The 26702-nt window shown below is 45.6% G+C and overlaps 1 protein-coding gene and 1 long non-coding RNA gene across 2 annotated transcripts in view; one reads left to right on the forward strand and one right to left on the reverse strand.

The window, feature by feature from the left end:
- LOC146857451 (protein argonaute-3) overlaps nt 1–26702 on the reverse strand; it is a 1089759-nt gene that overhangs the window by 334930 nt on the left and 728127 nt on the right. The gene's annotated exons all lie outside the window — the stretch shown is intronic.
- LOC146857452 (uncharacterized) overlaps nt 24587–26702 on the forward strand; it is a 64814-nt gene continuing 62698 nt past the window's right edge. The window contains exons 1-2 of the long non-coding RNA XR_014979908.1: nt 24587–24715; nt 25664–25726. This is a non-coding gene — a long non-coding RNA (uncharacterized LOC146857452). The remainder of the gene's footprint in view (nt 24716–25663; nt 25727–26702) is intronic.

Genomic DNA, 26702 nt, shown 5'->3' on the forward strand with positions numbered 1-26702 from the left:
GGTCATGGATCTTTTCACAAACTAGATCCCCTATTTCAGGGAACCATCAATCAGCAGTGTTTACAACCGTCTCTTTGTAGGTGGCAGCTTCAGAATGATTCACATGAGACAACTTGTCTAATGTGCAGTCTGTCCGCTAGTCCACTGTTTTGCTGAAAATGTGGGAGAAATCAAGTCATACAAGGGCTTCATTCACTCAGCATAGTGTGGCAAGTGGTTTGTACTGCAGAATTGTGGACTTCACTTCCCTTTGATATGAAAAATGTGCATGACCTTCTGCACTTTAGGAAAGCATTAAAAACATGCTCTTCAATCAATAGCTGGGCTTTGGTCCTCTTAGTTACTCGCCCTTTCTCAAGAAAGCGCCAAGACACCATTGGGTAATTGAGCGCTATATAAAACTCAACAACATAACATAACAAGTAAGTTCATCCAAAGTCACGGAATCCCAGCAGGGATAGCATTTCTTTATTGTGCTAGGAGGCTTCAAGGTAGCACACTTCTGAAGGAAATCAGAAGCCTCTCGCCCGGTTTCACCTTTCCTACCATACTCCTCTTTTCTTCGAAACTCGAATTGACTCTCTCACTCTGCTCGTTTACCGTCAGTGTCCTAAAAAGAATGTGGAGAGTGGATACCAGAATACTGATACAGTTCTAAAAATTGTTTTCGATGTCCCTTAAATTATAATCAACCCTATTGGATTCCTGAGATGTGGGAGATCTAGTACGTCTTTGCTCTCTACCCTGTTTCCTTCTGCCTTCCATTGCAGATTTTTCTTTAACAGAACCCCCAACGTCACTTTAATATTTTAAATGCCGTTTAGTGGCTCGAGTACACAAGGTATCACAACTCACAGAGGTGTAAACTTTTATTCTGGTAGTTCCAGTTCACAATTGAACTGGAACAGCCTTCAGTCTCATGCATATAGCCAGAACTGAAGCTTCTATCTAAATGTTGCTCAGGATGATCGTGAAAACGGTGAAAAAAATCCCTATTAACTTTGTTTCTAAGTTCAGAGCTTGTGCAGCACTGTGGCCGCTCTGTACTTGTTTCAGTACCTCAGGGAGAATTGCCAATGAAGGCATGACTTGTGTGCTGGTGTAAAGGCATGCAAATATGCTTCCCCAGGTGTTACATTCCTCTTCGGGTGGCACCAGACCTAGAGGGAGATACATAGTACGTATTCTATGTTTGTTGTTAAGTGTCGTACACAGATATACCGTTTCCAATTGGTTGGTCTCGCGACAACCACAAAAGGCAATTTTATCACATTTTATGGATGCTCTTTCCATGATATCATTAATAGTCTGTGGACTAATGGTTTGTACCTGTACCTGAGCTGCTGGTCTCGCTGTGAGAGCAGGTCAAGATTTCCAGCGGCTGTGTAATTGAGAATCCTTATCAGCTCACGAGTGCCAAAGTGTCAGGACGAGGAACAGGCGTGTTACCAGCCAGGACAGTCTACATAGGCCCTTCATTGCTCAGAGGTCCCAGGCGGATAGTCCTGTGCATGTCTGGTATTTGACCATCAAACTAATTCTGATGTTCCTCCTAAGTTAAAAGGATTTTCAAATCTTGGTAATCCCTATACTTTGCAAGTGGTGGTAGTGCCTTATAAGCTTGAAACTGCCAAGGAGGTAGCGTTTAGAGCCTCAAACTCTACCCATGAGTAAAATGTCTTGAAGACATACGCCGTGTGAGCAGCTATCACAAAAGTAACCCTCCCCCTGCATTGGGGACACCTCGATTTTTGAGATGCTGAGTAACTGCTTTCCTGTATTTGGCTCTTACAATGGGGACTGCCATGAAGACAAACGGATTAAAGTGGGATAGATCAAAAGAATTAGAAAACCCACAGAATGGGAAATAACCTTTTAAGAGTCAAGCTTGACAGCAGACCTACGGCAATAGGCGTTCCATTCTTCCCTAAAGGAGGTAAATATGATTACTACGGACGTCTCTGTATTGACGCAATAATGGTCAACATGTGTGCGTACATATAAAAACAAAACAACTCAAGGATAGGCAAAACAACAAGGCCCCACAATGAGTGCCAATGTTGCTTAAACTGAGACTCTGGCTTAGCTCTACAAAGGTTTGTTTTCACACCCCGGGGACCCACAAGTGAACTCAGTTCAATGCACCAACAACTGTATGTGAAAAATATGTTTTTGTGGCTCCGCATAACCCCACCCAATTAATGGTTGAAGTGGCATTGATACTTTTCGGTTATTAACAGTCCCTATACAGGGACCCAGGATCGCCGTGGTAATTGGAAGCAAACCAACTTTGTTCTCTTTAATACTTCACACACAAACTGCACTTAGAAAAAGACACTTTAACAAAAAAGCATGTTTATTTCAACAGGTGCACCCTGTTGCTTAGCCCATCTAAAACAATGGCACAGAATACAATTAATAAAGCACAAATGCATGCTACGAAAAACAAGAATAATATGAATATTTCTATCATGGTTAAAATGTCAACTGAAAACCCGACACCCTAAAACCACTGCGCTAGGATTGCATGAAATAGTAAAACTTGCATCTTGCTTTTCTTAGGGCGAATGAGCGCACTGCATACCTGTTTACAGCCAAACGCTGCAATTATTAGTAGTTAGGAAGGCTGTGTTCCCTGCAGGTGTCGCATCAGCATCAGTTTTCAGTTGAAACCCCAATAGGGAAGCATCTCTGGCAGTCAATATCGTCTCTGGTAGTATGTTGCACGATAATCTGGGGCAAAGGACCTCTCCTGACAAGTGATTATGTGACAGCACTTTTATACTATATATTTGATCTAAGACTGAATTTCCAACATCACATTAGGAATTTCTGGCATATCCAAGGAGTATGAAGATGCACCGTTTTGAACAAATACAGTAAAAATATGACAACTCAGATTACACTTTTTTTGTAACTTTTTTTCATGTTTGACCTTAAAATTGAGACAGCAGGGACGTGGCTTGGAGCGTCAAGATGGCACTTTAAGAGTGCTCCGGACCCCTCCGTCATCCGCTCAGACATCCTTAACCATCGCTGCACCTAATGTGACCCTAAGCCTGCTGAACTGGTGCCGAACGATCCGGCTGTATGTGACACCGCTGGGAGGTCTGGGACACCATCTACTGAGTGTCTATCTATTAATCTATGGATCTGGGGGCGAGTGAAACGGGCCCAGAATTCACTGAAGATCTCCGGGTGCGCCAGAGCAGCCGGGGGTACCCTAAAGTTGGAGGACCCGAACGGAGCGAACAGCTGAGACGGCCCTAGAGGTCTGATTCTTGGACCCTATAATCGGCGTTGAGACAGAGGCTGACAGGACCGCATCGATTCACTGGCCCTCGATCAGTAGGCCGGAGTGCCTACTGACCGAGGGCCCAAAAAGGGCCTGAGAGGTGAACTATCAAGAGCGGGCATCGGGGACCGGAAGAAGCCAGGGTGCTGACGGTGTCCCAACAAGCGGCGGCCTGCGGCCCATTCTATAGGAAGGAAGAGACAGCCGCAGTGATCCGGCAGTTGACGGCTGAGCTCCCTTCGCCCTCTCGGATACTCCGGTAAGCGGTTGGGCAGGGGTTGGTGCCCAGTACCCGATCCAGCTGCCCAGCTGAGGGACCAAGGCACCCCCCAGTGGGCACTTGGTGGAGCCGGACCACGAGCTGAACCGGGCCCAGTAATTCGTCTCCACCTTGCCTCTGTACCGCCACCCACTGGACCCAGCGGGGTGGACCACTGGCCGGCGGGCCTGACGTTCCCCTCACCCGCCCAAAGTCCGAGGCCATGGGGGCACTTCTCCTCTCCTCTCTGGATGCACCAGGCCGCACCTTGAGGTATCAGGCACATGTGGAGTGGGTACCCCGCCACCGCCATGGGGAAAGACCGAGGACCCAAGCCTCCCCCAACGCAAGATGGACCAATTTACGACATAAGAACTGGGGGCTACGGGCGGGCTCACAGAAAAATCCAACCCCGCTGGAGCTGACCTTAATACAATTCTGCAAGCAATCAGCGCCTCACAAACCTCGGTCGAAAACAAAATTGGCGAAGTCCGGGTCCACATGGCTCTCCTTCGACAAGACCTCCGCAATGCGACGGACCGGATTACAGAGACGAAGTGCCGCATTTCTACAGTCGAGGATGATGTTCACCAGCTAAAGGAAAAGGACGAACGTCAACAAACTCACACCAAGGATCTGCAAAAAAGGGCAGAAGATGCCCAAAACAGATCAAGGCATAGTAACCTCCGCCTAGTGGGATCCCCGGAGGGATCAGAACAAGGCCAAATGAGCAACGTTATTGAACAGTGGATAAAATCCTGGATGCCTAAAGACTCTCTCTCCGCATTGTTCGCGATTGCCCCAAGACCCCCACCTGGAGCGCCACACAGGTCCATCATCACCAGGATCCTTAATTTTAAGGATAGAGACTTCATCCTAAATGAAGCGCGCAACCATAAATCTCTGTCATACCAAGGTCAACCAATAATGATCTTCCCAGACTACACACAAGAGGTCCAGACTCAAAGACAGTCGTTCGTTGAGATGAAGCAGAAACTGCATGCTCTGGACCTCCAATACAGGTTGCGCTTTCCCGGCTCGCCTTCGTGTGGTGTTCCAAAACAAAACTCATTTTTTTTATTCCCCAGAGGCGGCCTTGACGTGGTTGACTGAAGAACGACCGTTAAGAGCAAACGCCTGGCTCCATCTGCCGGGGCTCGGGCCAGGGGTGCCCAGGCGGGATCGCCCAAACCAAATAGTAGACACACACGCTCCCGCAGGGGACGGGAAGTGTGCAGGGCCAGATCGGACTCACCTGCAAGCCTCGGACTGTGTCCTAGGGATCAAGCACCACTGAAAAGCTCCCACTCTCTACAAAGATCTGGCTCCATGACCCCCTTGGAACTTGGAAACACCTCGCCCAAAACTGCTCACATAGACTCAGCTGATTCAGACCTTTCTCGGAGTCCAGCACTTCTGGGATGAGTGCCTCGGCTAACTGCATACCCATACCCAAGCGTTCTAGTTTGGTTTTCTCACCTTTGTTTATTTGGGCCGACAGATGCTTCTGTTCTCAAAGTATATGGTGGGGGGAGGTGTGAGGGATCGGAGGGGGGACTGTTATCCCGAGGTTCAGTTATTGTAATATGTTCACCACACTGGCATTTCCACTCAACAGCAGGACAATCTTGCACATCACCCGCAACTCGGGAGTGTACACATGGTCCCGCGACCTGCACACAGTGTAGTAGGCTCCCCGCCCAGCCCATGTCTTACAAATCTCCATCTGCACCCTTATCCACAGTGACAAACACATGTAATAATGGGGATCTACTCCGCATACTATCATTGAACATCAATGAGCTACTACACAGAGTTAAACGGACAGCAGTCCTGCGATATGCCCAACGCCAAGCAGCTGATATAATATTGCTTCGAAAAACTCATCTCATGGATAACAAATGCCCCTTCATGGCACGGTACGGCTACAACAGGGTTTGGCACTCAGGGTTTACCCGGGGATCAAGGGGCATGGCAATTTCATGCGGGCAAACCATCCCTTTTTACTCACAATGGCCACTAGCCACCCCCAGAGATGCTTCATGGCCTTAAGAGGGTCTATAGGAGGAACCGCTCTCAAATTAGTCTCCATATATTCGCCCCCTTGCTGCTCGCTCTGACCCTAAAGTGCACCACAGACCTTATCACCTGTTTACCCCGAGGGTTGACAGTAGTTGGAGGCAATTACAACACGGTTATGCACCCAGACCTCGACACCACCTGCGCCCCATCTGTCACAAGATCCACCCACGCTAAACTCCACCCAAACTGGGCAAGCACCCGAGGCATCTGCAACACCTGGAGAATCTGCCACCCCCAGGACAAACAATAGACCCATACCTCTGCAGCACATCATACCCACGCACGAATCGATCATATCTTTATGCCTGCAATAGATTGTCAAAGAACCAGAAAAAATGCCATCCTTCCCAAAGGCTTGTCCGATCATTCGCCCATACTCATGAGAATAGGAGACCCCCCTGACCATACTTCGTCCGAAATGGAGGATGAATACATGGTTCCTCCACGACAAAGAGTTCAAAAAAGCTGTGGGACGCCCCCACCCCGCCTATTGCTGCATGGTTTCTCCGCCTGTGGGATGTCCTCACCCTTGAATTGCTTACAGCCCGTCTTGCCCACGCTGACACCTGCTTTGACCGCATCTGGAGTCCCCTAGTGCATCACCTTACTAAAATAGAACACTCACACCTAATGCCTCCTAGATTGAGGGTTTTGCAACTGTTTGATAGTTCTGTGGAGCCTTACTCTAGGGGTGGGTAGCCGGACTTCTTGGAGTAGATGACGCCGCCCGCGGGATGACCCGCATTGAACCCGGTGAGCTCCTGCACTCCACTCTGGGACTTGCTGCAGGCCTTCCCCCCTGCTCTTTCCTGGCGCATCCATTCCTCCTCCTATTTCTCTATCCTTTTCTTGTTCTTTCTGATTTCCTCTTTCTCTCGATTCTTCTTCTTCCTTTGTCTTCTCTTCACAAACTTTTTATTTTTCTTTCTCTTTCCCCTCTTTTTGTTTATAATAACTTCACATGTTGATTGCTATAGAACCTCTGAGTGCTGTTGCACAGTGATATATGCTTTCAGATTGGGTGGGAGCCCTGTTTTGTTTCCCATTGTTGCTCTTGTGTCTTGGTTTGCTCTCCGCTATATAGCAAGGACCCCTCTGGGACTGTTTATCCTTTGTATGCTGACGCTTTAACCTTGGGCTCCATTTAGGCCCCTCGGGCTGTATAAGAGACTTATCTCCTATGTAAATGACTCTTTCATTTGAGACTGCTGCCTTGGCCCGAATTCATGGGTACTGATGTCCTTCAAAATGGCCTTTATTTGTTTTCATATCCAATATTCAAACTTTTCTGTGAGGGGTACGCTTTTTGTGCTTATCATTTGTTTTCTCCTTGCCCCTTCCCTTTGAGATGTGCGACAAGCATTGTTTCCTATTTGGTTTTGCTCAATAAACAGATATTAAGCACAAAAAAAAAGCTGTGGGAACAGAGTTTCAACAATTTTTCCTCACCAATCATGATTCTATCTCTTCCTCAGGTACCTTATGGGAAGCAGGCAAAGCCACTATTCGCGGCTTTTCCAAGGGTCAACTCAAAATCAAGAGCCTAGCTCAAGACACTCAAATCAATCTCTTGGAGGCCCAGGCAACTCTCCTTGAGAGCAGAGTGCCTGGACAACAGGGAAACACACAGGAAAGACAATTTGCGCACTTAAGAGACAAAATCAAGCAAATCTCCATGGAGGCCGCTAAGCTACTGTGGAGATCCTCTGTAGCTAGGGTGTATGGGTGGGGAGACAGGAATGGGAAAATCCTACACCGACTGGCCACATACCCGATGGCTGATCCCATAATCCCAGAGATCAAGACCCAGAGGGTACAATTTATCGCTAACCCTCGGCGATGGCCCAGATCCTCGCCGCTTATGATTCTAAACTCTATTCAGAACGACGCCCCGAACTCTCCCTCTTAAGGCTAATCAGCCAGGAACACCCCCATCTCCCTTGCCTCAGCTGATCGAAACAGCTGACCTTGATCTTCCTATTACCCAGGAGGAAATCAATGATTCTTTATCACGCACCTCATCAGGCAAAACCCCAGGCCCCGATGGTCTCCCACAGGAATACTACGCTGGCCACCAAGAGATAATCGTTCCGCACCTCTCGGAAGTGTACTCTGAAGCGGTCGAGAATGGCTCGTTTCCATCAGAGACAGATGCCGCCACCATTGTGGTGATCCCCAAGACCCAGCTTCCCTCATCAAGCTGCGCCAAATACAGCCCAATCTCCCTCATAAACACGGAGGTTAAAGTATTTTCCTCGGTCCTAGCACACCGATTGAGGCCCGATCTTACGAAATTGGTCCACCCCGACCAATGTGGATTCATGCCATCTCGTGGAACCAGACACTGCCTCAGACATCTCCATCTAGCCTTAGCAAACTGCCAATCACTAACTCCCTACTTAGCACTTCTCTTCATTGATTTGGAGAAGGCCTTTGATTCCATGGACTGGCAATATCTGGGAGACTTACTGGGGGAGTATGGGCGTGGGCCAAAACTTCCGCAAACTGGTTAAAGTGTTAGACTCTTGACCGCAAGCGCGAGTACTGATCAATGGGGCGCTTTCGGAGCTTTTTCTCATTAAAAGAGGAACGAGGCAGGGGTGCCCCTCTCACCAATCCTGTTCACCCTGGCGATGGAACCCTTGGCATGCCTTATACGGTCTGATAACCGTATTCAGGGCTGGAGATGGCCAAGTTCTGAACAAGACAAAATCGCCCTCGACGCCGATGATGTCTTGCTCTTATTAGCCGAACCGGCCCAGTCCGGCCCCCACTGCCTCCGAGTATTGCACTCCTTCGGCCAAATCTCTGATCCGCAACAAAACCCAGTAAGTTCATCCTGGTCCCTCTCCACATGTTAAGAGATTGCTTCGATTGGCAATCCACGATACCTATCAGAAGACAATCATTCAAATATCTGGGAATATGGGTGGCCCTGCTCCCTGATCTCGCCTGGTCACCTAATGTTACCCCGCTGATGAAGAGAGCTCGAGACGACCTCCACAAGTGTCAGACATTACCGCTTACTACCCTGGGAAGAGTCGCCCTCTTCCAAAGATGATACTCCCTTTATGTGATTCAAAATACTCCATTTTATTATCCACGGGCCTGGTTTAGAGAGCTAGATAGTCTGGCCACTAAATTCCTTTGAGGTGAGCGGAGGCCTCGTATGGGCCTGTCCCAATGCCAGATTCCATCCTTCGACGGGGCATGGGCATGGCCAATCTGTACCTGTACTATCTGGAAACTCGCCTGCTCACACTACATGACTGGTTTAATGGAGGCTGGTCTGACCCAGCATACAGAGTGGAGCTGAATGACCTGGGCCTGCCCAGGATCCAAGCAATGATGTATGGGGGAACCTATCCCCAGAACTTTACCAGTAGTGACACAGGTGGTCATTCTGGCTTGGCGCGCCTCCCTGCGCCATACCCAACGGATGAACAAATTGACCCAATACACACCACTTTGGCAGGGCACCTGGCTCAGAGAGGTCAGCAGACTGGAGGGATTCCGGGCCTGGGACCTTATTGGTATCTCACAGTTTGGGGATGTGGGGACAGGCACCCATATGCGCACCCTTCAGGATCTCCAAGCCCGATATTCCCTACACTCCTCACAATTTTATAGGTATCTGCAGCTATGCCATGCCCTCTACATACACGTGCCAAATGGCACCTCACTACCAGAATATAGTCCCCCTGAGGTGCAAACTATGACAGGCAACCTGGGAAAGGGAGGAATCTCTTGTATATACCGTTCCCTAACCAACAACACTCCGAACACACTAGACAGGCTTAGAGGCCAACAGGAGGGATGGATTGGGCTTCTTGAAGAGGAAGACTGGAGGGACGCACTGATGGCACCCAAAACAGTCACCACCTCAGCCAGACTCCATCTGGTCCAACTGTACTATTTGCATGCTGCCTACCTAACACCAAAACGCCTCTATTGGGAAGGTCTCATACTAACCGCATCATCAAGAGAATGTTGGGTTCTTTCTTCTGTAATATTTGCTTATGGAATGAATGTACATAAAACTGATCTAGGATGAAGCTTGAGTTGGTTTTCAGAATTACTTTGGCAGAGTAGAAATGCAAGTACGTTTCTTTTATGGAAAAAGCTTGCATCTTTCCTATCCCTGTTGCCGAGATGATGGCACACAAGAAGGCAATTTTCTAAGAGATGCTGAATATAGGCCCTTGGAGTAAGCTCAAAAGGGGTTACTATCAAAAATTACAGAACACTGTCAAACTCCCAAGATGGAGTGAGTTTCGTAATTCATGGAAAGGGTTACCTGTTTGCAAAACGCCCTTTCACAGCATTTGGTGTCTATATTCTGCATTTGGTGTCTGCATCCAGACATGTATTTGAGTTGTAGTAAGGAGCTCAATGAGCTAGCAGTGTCAGTGTCTCATGTTACTGCTCCGAGTGCCTTATCAATACATCTCACAGATGCACTGTTTCCCTCACAAGACATGGCCAACACTTTAGCTGGCACTTTCAGCATCAGAGAAGTGCTTTTATCCAGCCATTCCTCCGTAAGGCAGAAGCATTTCCTATCTGGCAAAATCTGTCAAAAGCTTAATAAAAGTAGTTATTGATTAAGAAATCTGCCCATCATCCTTTAGGAAAGCTTGAGCTTGCAATATGTCTTATTCTGGAAATTTCTACAAAATTGAGTCCATGTGCAAAGCTGTTCATTGTATCTAGCAATGATCATTCAAGTGCTGGATAACTTAACATTAGTCGCTAATGGGGCATTGCCTCTTTATCACATCATGTTTTACTTAAAGCTAACCTCAGTAAAAGGTGTAGATGAGACATATTTATGTTAGCAGATATTTGATTCTTTGGGTGGTAGGTTCTCCTTTCATAAAGGAATAATAGCAAGAGTTTGAATACTCTTTCTGTACTTAAAATAAAAAAGCAAAATGGGTTTCTCAGTACAAAAGCTGGCAAGCAAAATTTCTAGATAATCTTTTGAGTAGGGCAAGAATGCACCCATCCTTTGGGACGTTCTTCACGGTAGCGCCATCTTTTGCGACACATGCATCCCACTCTAGCACTTTGGAATGCGAAGGTTAATCTGGCTTGATTATTGTCATTATGGAACTCTCCTTAAGCAGCATTGTAGCTTTCCTCATTATCATTATCATCAGGAACATGTAGTCATTACCTTGATGAGGCAGATAGTTGTGTTATGGTGGCATCAGAGCTGCTTGTACTGTTGGTTGTGGCTCAACTGGAAAGGTTGTTGAGGAGGCTGTGGCACAAACAAAGCAGGTAATACTGCCTGGAAGAGGGAAAACTTTGGCAAGAGTTTGAATCATACCCTAAAGCAATGTTAAATATTTCTTAGGTAACTGAATCACAGGATGCTAAGGAGGCATATTACACCTCCTGTCATGTCCATAGTTAATGAAGATAATGTGAGCGCCTATGGCTAACATAATGAGGCTGATGTTTGTTGTCATACATCTCATTGTTAATAGGTGTTGAATGGTGGCTCCTAGCCCATTTTGGCCCTCCTCTATGCTGAAAAGGCCCGCTCTCATTTCTGCATTTCCCACTTCACTCTCCTCCTGGTCATAACATTCCCTGTCCTGGTGGATTGAAGCAAACCAGACTCCTGTAACAGTAGGTCTGATTGCTCCAGTATAATCTTAATAAGAGAGGCATATAAAGGTTGCATAGGAAGATCAGTCAGAATTGTAGATTGGGCAGAAAACCAAGTCAATACAGAAAACAAGCTAACAAGTGGTAAAGGCAATTGATTCTTTCATAACAACGGAAAGAGCAGTTGAAAATAGAACGCCGTATGGTTAAAAAACTAATGATGAACAGTCAACAGGTGCCCAGTCGATGGCAGAATAGGTGGCGCAGTGACGAAGAGCAGGAAAGAGAACAGCTCAGCAATCAAAGAAGCAGAAACAAGTGAAGAGACTTAGGAAGTTGCCTACCAGACAAGGGCATAGCCAACAAGATAAATGTCCAAATTGCTGAATGGACTAACAGCTGTCAAACAAACAATGGAGTAGCAGAAGCAGACTTGCAGGGACAGATTGCAGGAGACCGGTGAATGAATGAAATGAGATGAAAGAGGATGAGACAACAGCTGATGGCTTTGAAATTACCAGTCCAGACCTTGTTGCACTGAAATACTTAAAAGAAATTTCAAATCAAATCAAAAGTGTCCTACTGGATGCTATCATGTGGGTGTGCTTGTGGGATGGCTCTGTGGTAGAAGCAGAGTTGGAAGGTAGCACAGAGAGAGTCTACTAGCCACTTAGGAATCCTGAGATGAGGACTTAATTTACAATTTCAACAAGAGTAGGTTTTCCTTCCTCCAGTTTAGTGAAAGTGGAGGCTGAGGAAGGAATAGTTACTAAGGGCCTGATTATTAGTTTGAACCGCCACACCAGTGGTCCGACCGCCATATTACGATTACGGCGGTCGGACCTCCACCATGCCTGGCAGTGGAGGGGCAGTCAGAGTCTTGCAATATGCTGGCGGTGCCCCTGCGGCTCCGCCAGACATATTACGAGTTTCTTCACAACCACACCTCTAATGGCAGTGAGCCCGCAATGAAAAGTGTGACGGTGAAGAAACAAAGGGGGCCCTACAGGGCTCCCTGTTGCCTCAAGGTCTGGGATGCACCATGTACCCCCGTGTGCATGCACCCCCTGTTCCAGCACAACATGGACTCTATAGTCCATGTCGTGCTGAAACGCACTGTGAGGGTCCCACAGCGCTGCCTTTTAAACGCTCTTTTATGAGCCTTTCAAAGCCAGCGCCGTGGGCCAGCTGCTGCAAAATCGCCCGTCAGGATTAGAATCTGAAATCCGGCAGGTGGTTGGGGGTGGCGGTGTGGGAGCGGGCAGTGGCATGCTCATAAGAAGGTCCTTAGCTGTAATCCAAGTTCTCCTCCAAGGAAACCTATATTATTAGTCCCAAGCACCCAATTGTCATGCCCACGTACAGGATCCTGGAGAACCTTTTACAAAGCATATATAAATAAATTATATTTGATTTTATTTTTTTTTAAAGCCAATTTTTATAGGAAAAAGAAAGGTTAGGGGTTAAAGAACAGCCCATTAAAGGTTATATTGGCCAATATTCTGCTATATAATTCAAACAAATAATCCTAAATAAAGCCAACCTCACTAGAATAACCCAGTAACCAGAAACCTTGATCACAAACCTTTTTTAAAAGAAGGCTGAGAAAAATTAGGGACAATGTAGCCTAATAGGCTAAATAACTTACTACCAGTATTTCATGATTGCCTACAGGTGGCAGCTTAGTATGTTCTCTTTTTTACAGAGAGAAGGGACCATGGTAGATTTGGGGATCATTCTCTTTGCTCTTTTTCTTGAGAGCAAGGAGGGTTGCTTATAACTACAAAGAAGATTTCCTTGGAAGACAACAAGGATAACGAGCAACTATTCTTTCTCCTCCAAGGGATCCTTCTTATTAGTCAAAATCATGGAAAAGCAAGCCCATCTCCTACAAAGGCAGACACAAATAGGCAAAGGGGGAAATCTACTACAGAACTTAAACAAAGACGGACGTCACAGAGAACCTTAGCCCACATGAGCATCAGCTCTGGCATCTGTCAAGACAATAAAACCTTGCGAAAGTGTGTACAGACTTCTAAGTTGTCAGTGGCCACCTTACAGATATTTGCAGTGTATGCGCTTTTCAACAATGCCTCAGTAGCAGGACTACTTCTCATGGACTGGGCTCAGGGTCAAGCTAACAAAGATTTGTTAGAATAGTTGTATGAAAGAAGGTTACAGGAAACAATTCAAGACACTGACTGTTTGACATCGCAAACCCTGTTATTATACCATAGTTAACGAACAGATGGACACTTTAAATAATGTCTTTGGCCTTACCTAAACAGAATTTTAAAGACATTTATACAAGCAGTCCAATTTAAAGAAGAATTCCAGTAGAAAGCTCAGACATTGCCACATCAAGAGGGTATAAAAATACTGATTTTTCCTGATATCTGGAAGGATAAAACTTCAGCTGGTGGCACCAGATGCAAATCACCTTCCAGATAAAGGAATATAACACTCTTGTGGAAGGGCATCTGGCTTCTCTCATGCTGTTCATACCATATTCTGTATGGCTTAAATTACCATACTGCAAGAGTTTAGGACCCAGGGAGCCAAGGTCTGAAATTAAAGGTTGAGGTGCAGATTCTAGCCCCTGAACTTGAATAGGAGAAATGTTCTGCATGGAAGTCTCTTGTGTAATCATTCCAATAGGTGTAGAATGTTGGTATGCCACCATTGCCGTGGCCACTATGGAACGATACAAACATCCTCACTTTGTCCTTCTTCAGCTTGAGAGCACCACTGGAAACAGTGGGATTGGGGGTAACGCAAAGATAAACCTCTTTGATCAGTAAGAGCATTCTTGGCTGGTAGTAAGTGGACACATAATTTGGGCATTTTTGTTAGCTTCTTTTGTAAATAAGTTGATATCTGAAAAGCCCCATTTGTAAAAGATGTTGTGCAGAACCTCATTGTTTAACACCCAATTGTGATTCTCTTAGATCGATCTGATGGCAGAATCTGCTTCCACATATTGAAAGCCCAGCAGATGAATTGCTCTGAGAACAGGGTTTTCACAATCTGTCACTTTCAGATTCTTTGGTCTTCTAAAGACAGAGCTCTGGATCCTGATTCTCCCTGCATTGTTATTCAACTGTCTGCTTGAACAAGCAGAGAAGAAGCTCTGAAACTCAGTAGAAAAGACTCAGCAGATGGACTGCCTTCAGTTTCATAAGATTGATATAGTAAGTATTCTTCTTTCACCACAGCCCTTGGACTTGCAAGCCATCTATGATGGCTCCCCAACCCAACTGTAAGGCATCTATCACAACAGTTTGAGATGGATCCTCTGGTTGCAAGCGACCACCATTCAGGAGATTTGCAGATTGGAACCACTAAGGAAGGAAGTCGATTGCAGCCCTTGTGATTGCCCATTTGTCCTCCCGATTGCCTGTGAGCCAGCTCCACTGATCTTTTAGACATAGTTGCATTTGAAAGTGAGCATGTGGAACAAGAAAGATGCAGGATGCCATTACGTGGGTACTTTGAGCAACTGAGTGTCTGTTACTTTTGCTGCTATTGCGTCTTTGCACAATCTGCTCGCATTACTCTTCTTAAAATTGTTTTTAAAAAAAGTTTTAGAAAAAAGTGTAAGGGATCTTAGTTAATTTTCTGCCGACCAGCGGTGCCCGCCTGTCAGAGCGAGCCCGCCTATCGGGTGTCAGCGGTCTAGCTGTTTCCGCCACATATGCCATAAAAACCACCCTGGCTCAACCGCGCAGCGGGTGCACCACCTGCGCGCCGAAGGCACGCCAGAGACAAGCCCGTCTGCGCCTGGAGCGCGTCCAGCACCAGAACCCCCGGCCAATTGGCCGTCCACAGGTACTCACGTCAGCAACTCCTTGCACTTAGGCTAGGTGAGTGCCACGCTCCTAACAGTTGGAAGCGGGGTGGGGTGGGGGGGGAAGAGTTAGAAACGCATGAATGCCCAGGTTGTGATTTCTGTTTTACTCCAGCAACCATGATCGTGGGTGGGGACCTTAACACACTGTACATGGGGAATAAGGCCAACCTAAAATGAACGGAAGTCCAGGACCTTATGCAATCTCCCTTGCATAATGCGTGTATAAACTTTGGTCAGTCGGGCAGGGTTGTTATACTAGGGCAAAAACAAACCTTGACATGTCTGCTATTAAACACACGATCACTAGTAAAACATAAGTTCCAACTAGAATGTCTCCTACAGTTAGACAAGCTGGATATTGTTTTTCTGATGGAGACTTGGACAGATGAAAGCTCAGACCCTGACTGTCTTTTGGCCCTTTCCCCGGGCTATGCAGTGGCTAAACAGGATAGGACATGGGGTAAAGGCGAGGGTATAGCCCTGATGTATCGAGATCACCTAAAGCTGCATTTTGAGGCCACCATGCTGCTTCCTGCAGAGGTGTTACATTTCTCCTTTCAACTTAACAACTGATCTACGTTTCAAGGTCTACTTGAGTACCAGCCCCCTGGGCCTTTAGAGGCTTTCTCGCAAGCCCTCCTGAACTTTCTAGAATTGTGTCTGGACTCTGACTCACTTACCATTCTAGGCGATTATAATTATCACCTCGAGTTATGTAGTAACTAAGATACAGCTAGACTTTTGGAGAATCTAGCAGCGTATGTTCTCACCCAATTAGTGTCCGAACCCACGCATTCTGCGGGCCACCATCTAGATGGGATCTTCACTAATGATCCAGACATAACTATGACTAAGACTCTACCTCTACCCTGGAGTGATCACAGGTCTATTTACTTTGAGGTAATGAAAATTAAGTCTAGACGATCGATTCCCATCCATGCTACCAAGGTGAGGTTTCGGCATTGGAATAAGATACAAGGGGGCGATTTGGAACAGGCTTTGAACTCCTGTCCGCCCACTCTGGCCAGGGACAATGATGTAGCAGCTGACCAGCTCGATAATTGGATCCGGGTAGCTGTAAACGGTTTTGATCCCGAAGTAAATACCACAGTTAAAAGAGTTTCAGCAACTGCACCTTGGTATGGTCCTGACCTTAAACGCGAAAAGATGAAATGTAGAAGAAGTGAATGGACTTGGAGGTCTGACTATAGCTCGAAGCATAAGGCATCTTACAACTTACACCTAGAAAAATACAAGAGAGCCATCATTGAAGCCAAGCGGGCATATTTTACTGCTAAAATTGAGGATGCCAGAAACTCCTCTAAGGAACTTTTAAAAGCCGCCCATACATTAGTCAAACCGCAGCACACCGATCAGTTCAGACCAGACCAAGCTTTTTGTAACAAATTGGCTACCTTTTTTCAAAGCAAAGTGCAATTTATAATGATCTTCTGAACTCGGCCACTGCTATGACTGGTAGTAATATTCCATTCATGGAGGCCTGGGCAGTACACCGTAGGCTCCCACGTTTCAGGTCACTCTCTCTGGAGGAGGTCAACAAGCTCATATTATCAACAAAATCGGGTTCCCCGAATGACCCTTGCCCTCCGGCCATATTTCAATTAGTATCTAAGACTATCGGTGCTCACCTTACCCCTCTTCTAAACCAGGTCTTAGAAACCAGCCTATATCCCAGTGCCTGGAAAAAAGCCTGTATTAGGCCAATCCTCAAAAAAACAGCTCTTGACCCCATGGAGACAAAAAACTACCGGCCGATTTCTAGGCTGCTAATGACAGCAACAATCTTAGAAAGAGCAATAAATAAGGAGCTAATATGATACCTTGAAGAGAATAATTTGTTGGACCTGACACAGCATGGCTTCAGGCCCTTTCATTCTACTGAGACGGCCTTGATACTAGCCACTGAGGGAATCCGGAAGATAGTTGATGGGGGGGTGCAGAGCGGTCCTCATCCTCTTAGACCTATCGGCAGCATTTGATACCGTGAACCACACGGTATTAGTGCAGCGGCTGAGGGATGTGGGAATAGTGGATACCGCTCTGACCCTCCTCTCCTCTTTCCTGGAAGACAGGGAGCAGAACATTCACTAGGAGAGTCTACAGCCTGAGATTTTCCACCTCCCATGCGGTGTCCCGCAGGGATCTGCCTTGTCACCAACACTTTTCAATATACATGTATCCCCGCTGGCTAATCTTTCCAGAAAACACAGCTTTTTCCTGATCACTTATGCCGATGACTCCCAGCTCATGATATCGGCATCTAAACAACCAGAGATCATTGCCAGCAGTTTTCATGCCTGTCTGAAAGATATCATGATCTGGATGAGCCAACATTTTCTGAAGATAAATACTGACAAAACAGAGGTCCTAGAGCTTTGCAAGGGACCTTCTTTATGGAAAAACACCTGGTGGCCAACAGAGGCGGGTGACTGCCCGCGCCCTGTCACTAAAGTTAGGAATTTGGGTGTGATCTTCGATGATCAACTCAATTTCCTGGCCCAAGTTAACCATCTGACCTCCTCCTGCTTTTTCCTTCTGAAAAATTTAAGGAAAATCTCTCCATTCATTCCACATGAACTCCAAAAGACCGTTGTAGTGGCACTCTTTCTTTCTAAGTTAGATTACTGCAACGCCCTCTTTGTAGGAATTGATAAGGCGCAGAGAAGGAAGCTGCAATCCCTGCAAAATGCTGCAGCCAGACTACTTATGAACATCCCTAAGGGCTTCTCCACCTCGGCTGCCATCAGGACTCTGCACTGGCTCCCAGTCCAGCAACGAGCTGAATTCAAGGCCCTCTGTCTGGTGCATAAGGCCCTTTACGGAGGAATCTCTGGGGAGATACAAAAGTTGTTCTCTAGGTACTCTCCCATCAGAACACTCAGATTCACAACAATGGGCCTTATTTGCACTCCGAAAATCCGCAAGGTAAGGTGGGGGGCCGTACTCTGTCATTTTGTGCGGCTAAACTATGGAATCAGATGCCGTCCACCTTACGACTCCAACCTAACCTTCTGATGTTTAGGAAAGCGCTGAAAACGTGGTTGTTTTCCGCGATCTAATGGTTTCACTCATAGCTCTCCATTCCCATTTACCTCAATCAGCGCCAAGACGCCACGGTATTCGAGCGCTTTACAAGTAACAAATCAAATCAAATTAAGCATAGAAGTGATGAAATCTGATGGGCCAAGGGATATTTCATTTTTAGACGCATCAGAAGGAACGATCAAAGAGTCTAATCCGAAGGGTACACTTCTTTTGCAAAGAGTCTAGAACTGCTCCCAAGTAAAGGATGTATTGCACTAAAGTTGCCATAGCCTTGAAGTAATTGACAATGAGCCCTAGCCGCTTAACTACTGAAAATGCCAAATTGTAATCACTCTGGACATTTTGAGGAATTGCTCCCTTTATGAGACAAGAGATGGGATGCATCCACCACCATGAACTTTGAAAAAGGCTGTGGTGCTGATCTAAGGGTGAAAGGAAGAACTTTGAAATGGTGATGGACATTTCCTACCAGAAATCTCATGGTGCTTTTGGATGATAGGGATGTAAACATAAGCATCTTGTAGATCTATAGCACACATCTAGTACCCTTGATGAACTGGGTGTAAATCTGGTGAAGTGCCAACATTTGGAACTCTTCCCGTTTTATGAATATGTGCGAATCCCTAGCTAGAGCATTTTTCCATTCTCAGGCCTTTTTTTTAACCAGAAATGAATAGATATAAACACTGTTTCTCTTGTGAGATGGAGAGGCTGGTTCCACTGCTTTTTTGATTAAGAGAGTGCAGACATCTGCACAAAGCAACTTTAGATGATACTGAGATGTGTTCTTGGAAGAAATGAATGGAGGCGATGATTGATGTTATTTTTCTCCACTCGTCTAGATGGTAGCTGATTTTTTCCCCTATAGCAGTGGCAAACAGGAGCTGTAGTAGTCCTAAGATAACATCGTCTGGATATCTAGGGGCATGATCCACCACCACTAGGATAAAACTATGTCCAGATGCAGTGGGAGGGTTTAAGGGACCTACAATGTCTATCCCTACCCTCTCAAAGGCAACCCAAACCACAGCTAGTGGGATTAAGGGGGCTTTTGGAGTGCCATCTGACTTACCACTGGATTGGCAGGTGACACAGGAGCGACGTGGTGTCTTCAGACGTGGGGTCAGTGAAAGTGAGGGTCAAGTCTGTCCCAAGTCTTACTTTGCCCAAGATGTCCAGTAAAGGGAATGTTGTGTGCCAGGGTCACTAAGAATCCCCTGTAATTCTGACCAACCTCTTGGTGGCACCAGGCTTGGGGTCTCTACTGAGAATACAGGAGCCCATCTTCCAAATAAATCCAACGGGACCTACTGACATTCCCTTCTTTATCATCAGCAGCCTGCTACCTGAGATGGTAAAGAGAGGGGCAGGCCTTCTGCTCCAGACTCAAGTCTTTCTTGGAAGGTCCCCCTGCCCCCAAGCTCCTCTGGCAGTTACTTCACAGGTACTGATATCATCTCCCTAAGGAGACTGATTCTCACTGGGAGTCTCAGAGGAGGATATATCTTTACCCTTCCTGCTCCTTCTATTGGGAGCTGGCTGGTCCATTTTTTCAGGATCCAGGGTTCCCTCAGTGCCTAACGTCTTGGCTTGACATCTAGTGACAGCAAAGACACTGGCTGAAATCCCCATAATTTCTGCATATGTCTTAAACTTCCCTCAGACCAGGCTGAAGTTTCCAAATCAATGCCCAGTAAACAGTCCACAAGTAGGTCTGAGGATACCACAATTCTCTTTGGGCCAGTTACCCCTCCCCGGCTGAGATTGACAACTGACATGGGATGATCATTGTTAGCATTGGTCATTTGGTAAATCTGATCAAGTAGAATCTGATCAGGAGACAAAAGTGTCTCTGTTACCAGAATGACATCAGCACATGTGTCCCTGTGAGCTACAGCTTCCTGACCATTGATGAGATGCTGCTGTCTGTATTTTCCCAAGTTAGTAGGACTTACAATAAGGGTGGCAAAGTCAATGTGACCATCACAGACTAAAACAGCCTGAGTGGGTGTCCTGACAAGGCCAGAACCCACTTCAGTACCCAAGGTTAACCCAGCTAAACTCTTGGGGGTACTACTACTACAACTAGTGCTACTGTTAGGGGAATTAGGGGGTTTGAGAGAAGTAGTAGCGGTGCTAGACTTAGAGCAATCGGCATCCTTTGCCCTATGGCCTTTTTCTATACATAAATAGCACCAAGGTTTCTTACCGGAGGAGGAAGAGGATTGGGACCCACCCCAGAGGAAGATTTTGGGGGACATTCAGAAGACTCTTTATTTTCTTTATATTTCTCCCCACCTTTCTCTTGGGCCTTGGAAGACTCTTGCTTCTTCTGGTCACCACTACCGTGAGACTTTTGTTCCACCCAGCTGCAAACCCATTTGTCTGCTTTCTTTCTCAATTCTTGGGGAGAGGTCAGATCCAGGTCCAGCATGTACTGGTGCAGTTGCTGATTCTGACAGTTACTAGGGATGTGCTCCCTCATAAGTAAATTGTACAGTCCTTCATAATCATGCACATTACTCCCATGTAGCCAGCCTTCCAGAGCCTAAATAGCACTATCAATAAAATCTACCCAGTCTTGAGTGTGTGCCTTCTGTGTGTCTCTAAACGTAACCCTGTATTGCTCAGTGGTTAACCTAAACCCGTCTATGAGTGCACTCTTCAAGACTTTGTGATTATCTGCATCTTCATCGCTAACAGTCAAGAGTTTGCCTCTACCTTTGTTAGCAATGGAGAGCCACAGGATAGCTGCCCACTGCCCCTGAGGAACATTCTGAACTTTACAGGCCCTCTCTAAATCAGGTAATCCTGCTTAAGTTTCTAGTGTCAAAGTAGTGTCCCCTAACCCTAGGTTCACTAGTGCTGCCATCATGGGATTCTTCCAGCTCTCTGAACTTCTAGGGTCTCCTTAACCACGGCCAACTGCTCTTTCTTGATCCTGAGATTGGCTGTCTCAAGTTTGAAAAGGTGGTATTCCCTTTCTAAGGAGTCCTCCCTCCTGCTAGAGATAGAGGTCCACATTGACGTGGAAGGGGAGGCTGAATTAACTGAGGAGGACCTGGTCTTAAGTTTTCTAACCGCAGCCAGGGTCCTAAGTTCCTGAAAATTAAAACCACTATATCTAGAGGATTGAGCCCCACTGGACTCCCCAACTTGAGACATGGTACTAGGTGTAGTTTGGTGTAGTGCACTTACCTACCCTAGTGATCCTAAACTTTCAAAGATTGGAGAAAGGGTCGTGCTAGAACACATGACAACCAATCCAAAAGGTTCAGTAGAAGTTACTTGATAAAGTATTATATGTGCCTAGCTTGTGATGGTTTTTCATGTATCCTTCATTTGATTACGTATTAAAACAGAGCACGCTTTAATCCAAACCGCTGCACACCAAGGTAGGAATCTGGCTTAGTATATGGAGTACATTTTAAGGAGTGATGCACCTTGCACTAATCTAGGCAACATTAACGGTGATTTTAGTGGTCTTTGATAACCGTAGAAAGCTCTCAAAGTGGTAGCTGTGGGGAGCAGCCGTCAGGCTTATCTTGAAGGAGTGTAAAGCAGCTTGTTTTACTACATTTAATTGACAGTGTAGATTAGATGAAAAAAAAACACACAGTGTTTACAAAATTAAGTTTATTTATTACACAACACAATCACTAACAATAACACATTGGTATATTTCCTAGCCGGAGATATCAATAGTACACATGAAAATAATTCAAAGAAATCGGGTAAGTAGCACAAAAATACATTGGTCTCCAGGTGGAGACCAAAAGATATACTAAGAAAGTGGAATGCAAACTGCAAAGAACAACGGGACTTGAACCAGGAGACTCAGAGGAGTTGGGAGAACAAGGAGCTATCTATGATAAGTACCTAGGAACACATACAACAAAAATGGGGAGGGAGGGTCCAAGGGAAATCGTTTTAAGACTGGCAAGGAAAAATTTCTCCTATAAAGTACAAACACACCACAAACACATCCTTTGGTCTATACTAGCGCACACAAATGCCTGTGAGGTGAAGGACTGGTGTCTCACGCAATCTCCACTTTGGAGAGATCCCTTTCAGGAGGATTACCGTCACCCACCATAGGTGGCATGCTTCATCATGTGGGTATATCCTCTTAGTGGGAAGACCTTGTCCCACTAAGGGCTACAACTTCCTCTCTGAGAGGAAAGAGCACAGGGATGTTTTTGAGATGTTTCTACACTAACAAGGATACTAAATCCCACAGATGAGTAATGGTGTAGTGAGGACGCAGTGCAAAACAAAATGTAACATGTGAGGTGATGAAGTTAAAACTGCCTAGTAGGAACAAAACCAATTTTAATAAATTGCTCCCAATGACAGGATTAAAAATCAGTCCAAAAAAGCAGTATAGATTTAAACTGCTTGGTTTTAAAGACGGTCTACATGTTTCAGCCCGGTCGATCTACAAAAAGGTTTTCATTAGGACCTAAAAGGTATTGCTGCTGCCAAAGAGAAAGAAAAAGTGTGTGTTAGGATATCAAATCAGTAATCCTTTCTTTTTTGGGGGGGATTTTACTGGTTGTACCTGTAAGAGTGAGACAAAAGAACAAGAACAACAAATCAAGAAACCTTTAACAACGAGTCACTCACAGGGTAGTAGGTGCCTAAAGAAATTGGAGGAATGTCACCTTACCATTTCATTCACACTTTAATACGTACGTATGTAATTCGTAATTGCACTCACCCAAAATTCATGGACAAGCGGCCACATCTCAACTTGGCGGCAGCTCAGGGAAGGGCGCCCCCGCTCTGAAAAAAAAAAGTGGATCATGTGTCAAGCATATCCATCATTATGCTGACACTCCTCCTAAGGTTTTTTTTCCAAATTGGGTAAAGGTCAAAAAACACATGTAGAACTAAGCAAACATAGGAATAGTTATATGTATAGTTTGTGTGAACTGCTATTTGTCAGAAGTAGACCAATATCCAGGCATCAATATTACATTTTGAACGTGCACCAAGGTACACAGAATTTTAGCTCGCTGACAGACATCCAAAAGAACAAAGTACACAGTGCCAGCACTAAAGTATAATAAAGCCACATGCGCACTGCGTCAAGTTGAGAACATGTCTCAAGGGAAGGAGTAAGTACCCCAAAAGGGCAGCAACCCGGCTTAAAGGCTAAGGTGGAAATAAATAATGCATGTGTTTAAAGTGTGTCAACTAAGAAAAGACCAATCTGTGCTCTCTCATGACACGGACATGCAAAGAAACATTGCTGCAATAATTGTAAAAATGTGTCGGCTGCAAGACCAATACGCTTATCTGAACACGGGAGGATAGCACCTTAGTGTTTGAAAAATACTGCTATTCCATGTAACTGAGACCAATGTTCCTTCCACTTTTAAAGACACGAGGGAAATAGTTTGTAAAATGTGTCAACTCACAGGAGGTCGGGCACCACTATGTGCTCTCATGACTAGCAAGACTATGAAAAGAGCGAGACATCTAACTACCGCTTTAGCTGTAGATAAGTATTAATAGCACCGGCTTTAAGTCCATTACGCTCTTGCAACACGAGGGAAATAACATCTCTATTTAGAGAAATTGATGCCCTTACTGCACAAGTACCCAGACTTGAGGTTAATTGTGCATTTTAAAAATAGAAACTCTGTGGGGTTTACCACCCATCAAGGGGCACTACCCCTGTGCTTCATGCGATGTGTGTCCTCAAACGAAACAAACCACAGTTATTGACATTGACACTGAGGATCTGAGTTGGACAGTCCTTGAACAACCATGGATTCCATCGCACAACACAGACACATCTAAATGTCTTTTTAGACGTGAACAACAGTGGGTTCATAGACTCAAGAGCGATAGCACCGGGCTCAACGATGAGATCCCTTGGCTAGCCTTGTGACCCAGTGTTGTTTAGAACACGTTACCCTCGTAGCACTAGGGATCTTTGTAAACATTTTCTGGTACTAGTAGGCCATATACCACTTACTAGTTGCTCTCTTTGCCAGTATTACATGGTCTATACAACAGGCATCACACACATACTGTTTGCTAAGCCACACATTTAGCAGGACGCAATACACTGCTTGAACAAACTTTGACAGCCCCATGTCACAGAAGTCTTCATCACCAAGGCCCTACATCCTTTTTCTGGTAGATGAAAATATCGCTACTACGAGGATAATAAACCCATCAGGCAGGTCACACTTAGTACAATGTAGTCACACGATGTTACTATGCATTTGGTTGTTCTTTTGCGTTTTGCTGCTTTGTTTCCTTTACCTTGCGTTAAAGTTTGGCAAAAACAAAGAAAAAAACGTGTCTTTTGGAGACAAGCTGTGTCTCTGTTATGCGCATGCGCAGTCAACATGCATCGCTATAGCCCCGCAGGCACCATCGGAAACACCCTCTAGTGACGCTGCACACAAGTACGGCCACTTTGATCAAGTAGCGCGAGTACTTGAGCACTACTTATACCAGGGGCGAGACCTGCCACCGGTACCTCCGGTCGCAGTTCATAGTAACGTGACGGGGTACCGACGGGCAGGTAGGCTGAATGAAAGTGTGCCCCGTATTTCATGCATTGGTTGGTTTGTGAGCCTTGTTAGTGTGACAGCATGGTGGAGGTCTCCCCCATTTGTTTATATTTTTAAAATGGACAATGAACCTCGAGTCCGGGTACTTGTGCAGTAAAGGCATCCATTTCTCTAAACAGAGATGTTATTTCCCTCGTGTTGCAAGAGCGTAATGGACTTAAAGCTGGTACTATTAATACTTATCTACAGCTAAAGCGGTAGTCAGTTGTCTTGCTCTTTTCATAGTCTTGCTAGTTATGAGAGCATATAGTGGTGCCTGACCTCCTGCGAGTTGACACATTTTACAAACTATTTCCCTCGAGTCTCTAAAAGTGGAAGGAAAATTGGGATCCGTTGAATGGAATAGCAGTATTTTTCAAACACTAAGGTGCTATCACCCCGTGTTCAGAGCGTATTGGTCTTGAAGCCGACACACTTTTACAATAAATGCAGCAATTTTTCTTCGCATGCCCCTTGTCATGAGAGAGCACAGATTGGTCTTTTCTTAGTTGACACACTTTAAACATATGCGTTATTTATTTCCACCTTAGCCTTTAAGCCTGGTTGCTGCCCTGTTGGGGTACTTACTCCTTCCCTTGAGACATGTTCTCAACTTGACGCAGTGCGCATGTGGCTTTAGTATACTTTAGTCCTGGCACTGTGTACTTTGTTCTTTTGGATGTCTGTCAGCAAGCTAAAATTCTGTGTACCTTGGTGCACTTTCGAAATGTAATATTGATGCCTGGATATTGGTCTACTTCTGACAAATAGAAGTTCACACAAGCTATACATATAACTATCCCTATGTTTGCTTAGTTCTACATGTGTTTTTGACCTTTACCCAATTTTTTTAAAAACTTTAGGAGGAGTGTCAGCATAATGATGGGTATGCTTGACACATGATCCACTTTTTTTTTCAGCGCGGGCCCCATTCCCTGAGTTGCTGCCAGGTTGAGGAGTGGCCGCTTGTCCATGAATGTTGGGTGAGTGCAATTACTAATTACACATGTACGCATTAAAGCAAGATTGAGATGGGAATGTGACATTCTTCCCCTCTCTGTTGGCACATACTACCTGGTGAGTGACGGGTTGTTAAAGTTTTCTTGATTTGTTGTTCTTGTTCTTTTTTCTCACTCTTACAGGTACAACCAGTAAAATCCGAAAAAAGAAAAGAAAGGATTACTGGTTTGATATCCTAACACACACTTTTTCTTTCTCTTTGGCAGCAGCAAAACGTTTAGGTCCTAACGAAAGCCTTGATACTTTTTGTAGATCGATCCGGCTGAAACATGTAGACCATCTTTAAAACCAAGCAGTTTAAATCCATACTGTTTTTTGCACTGCTTTTTAATCCTGTCAGTGGGAGCAAGTTATTAAAATTGGTTTTGTTCCTACTAGGCAGTTTTAACTTCATCACCTCACTCGTTACATTTTGTTTTGCACTGCGTCCTCACTACACCATTACTCATCTGTGGGATTTAATATCCTTGTTAGTGTAGAAACAACTTAAAAACATCCCTGAGCTCCTTCCTCTCAGAAAGGAAGTTGTAGCCCTTAGTGGGACTAGGTCTTCCCACTAAGAGGAGATACCCATATAATGAAGCATGCCACCTATGGTTCGTGAGGGTAATCGTCCTGAAAGGTATCTCTCCCAAATGGAGATTGCGTGAGACACCAGTCCATCACCTCACAGGCATTTGTGTGCACTAGTATAGACCCAAGTACCTAGGAACCCCACGGAGGCTGTGTGCAGAGCGGAAACACAGCAGCGTGCCTAAAAGGAAGTCTACAGAGAAGTTGTGATTGCAGTTTTAAAGAAAAAGGGCCCTTCCCAGAGGATCCCGAAGAAACCCTTTGGACGAAAGAAGGTTGGAGAGCCACCCCACCCGTGGATGCCCCAGGAACCAGGTTACTTGCACCAGGGAAGCCGGGTGCATAGAGGTGAAGTGACGTTCAGAA

This window comes from Triturus cristatus, chromosome 3_2 (assembly GCF_964204655.1).
Source record: "Triturus cristatus chromosome 3_2, aTriCri1.1, whole genome shotgun sequence".
Taxonomy (NCBI): domain Eukaryota; kingdom Metazoa; phylum Chordata; class Amphibia; order Caudata; family Salamandridae; genus Triturus; species Triturus cristatus.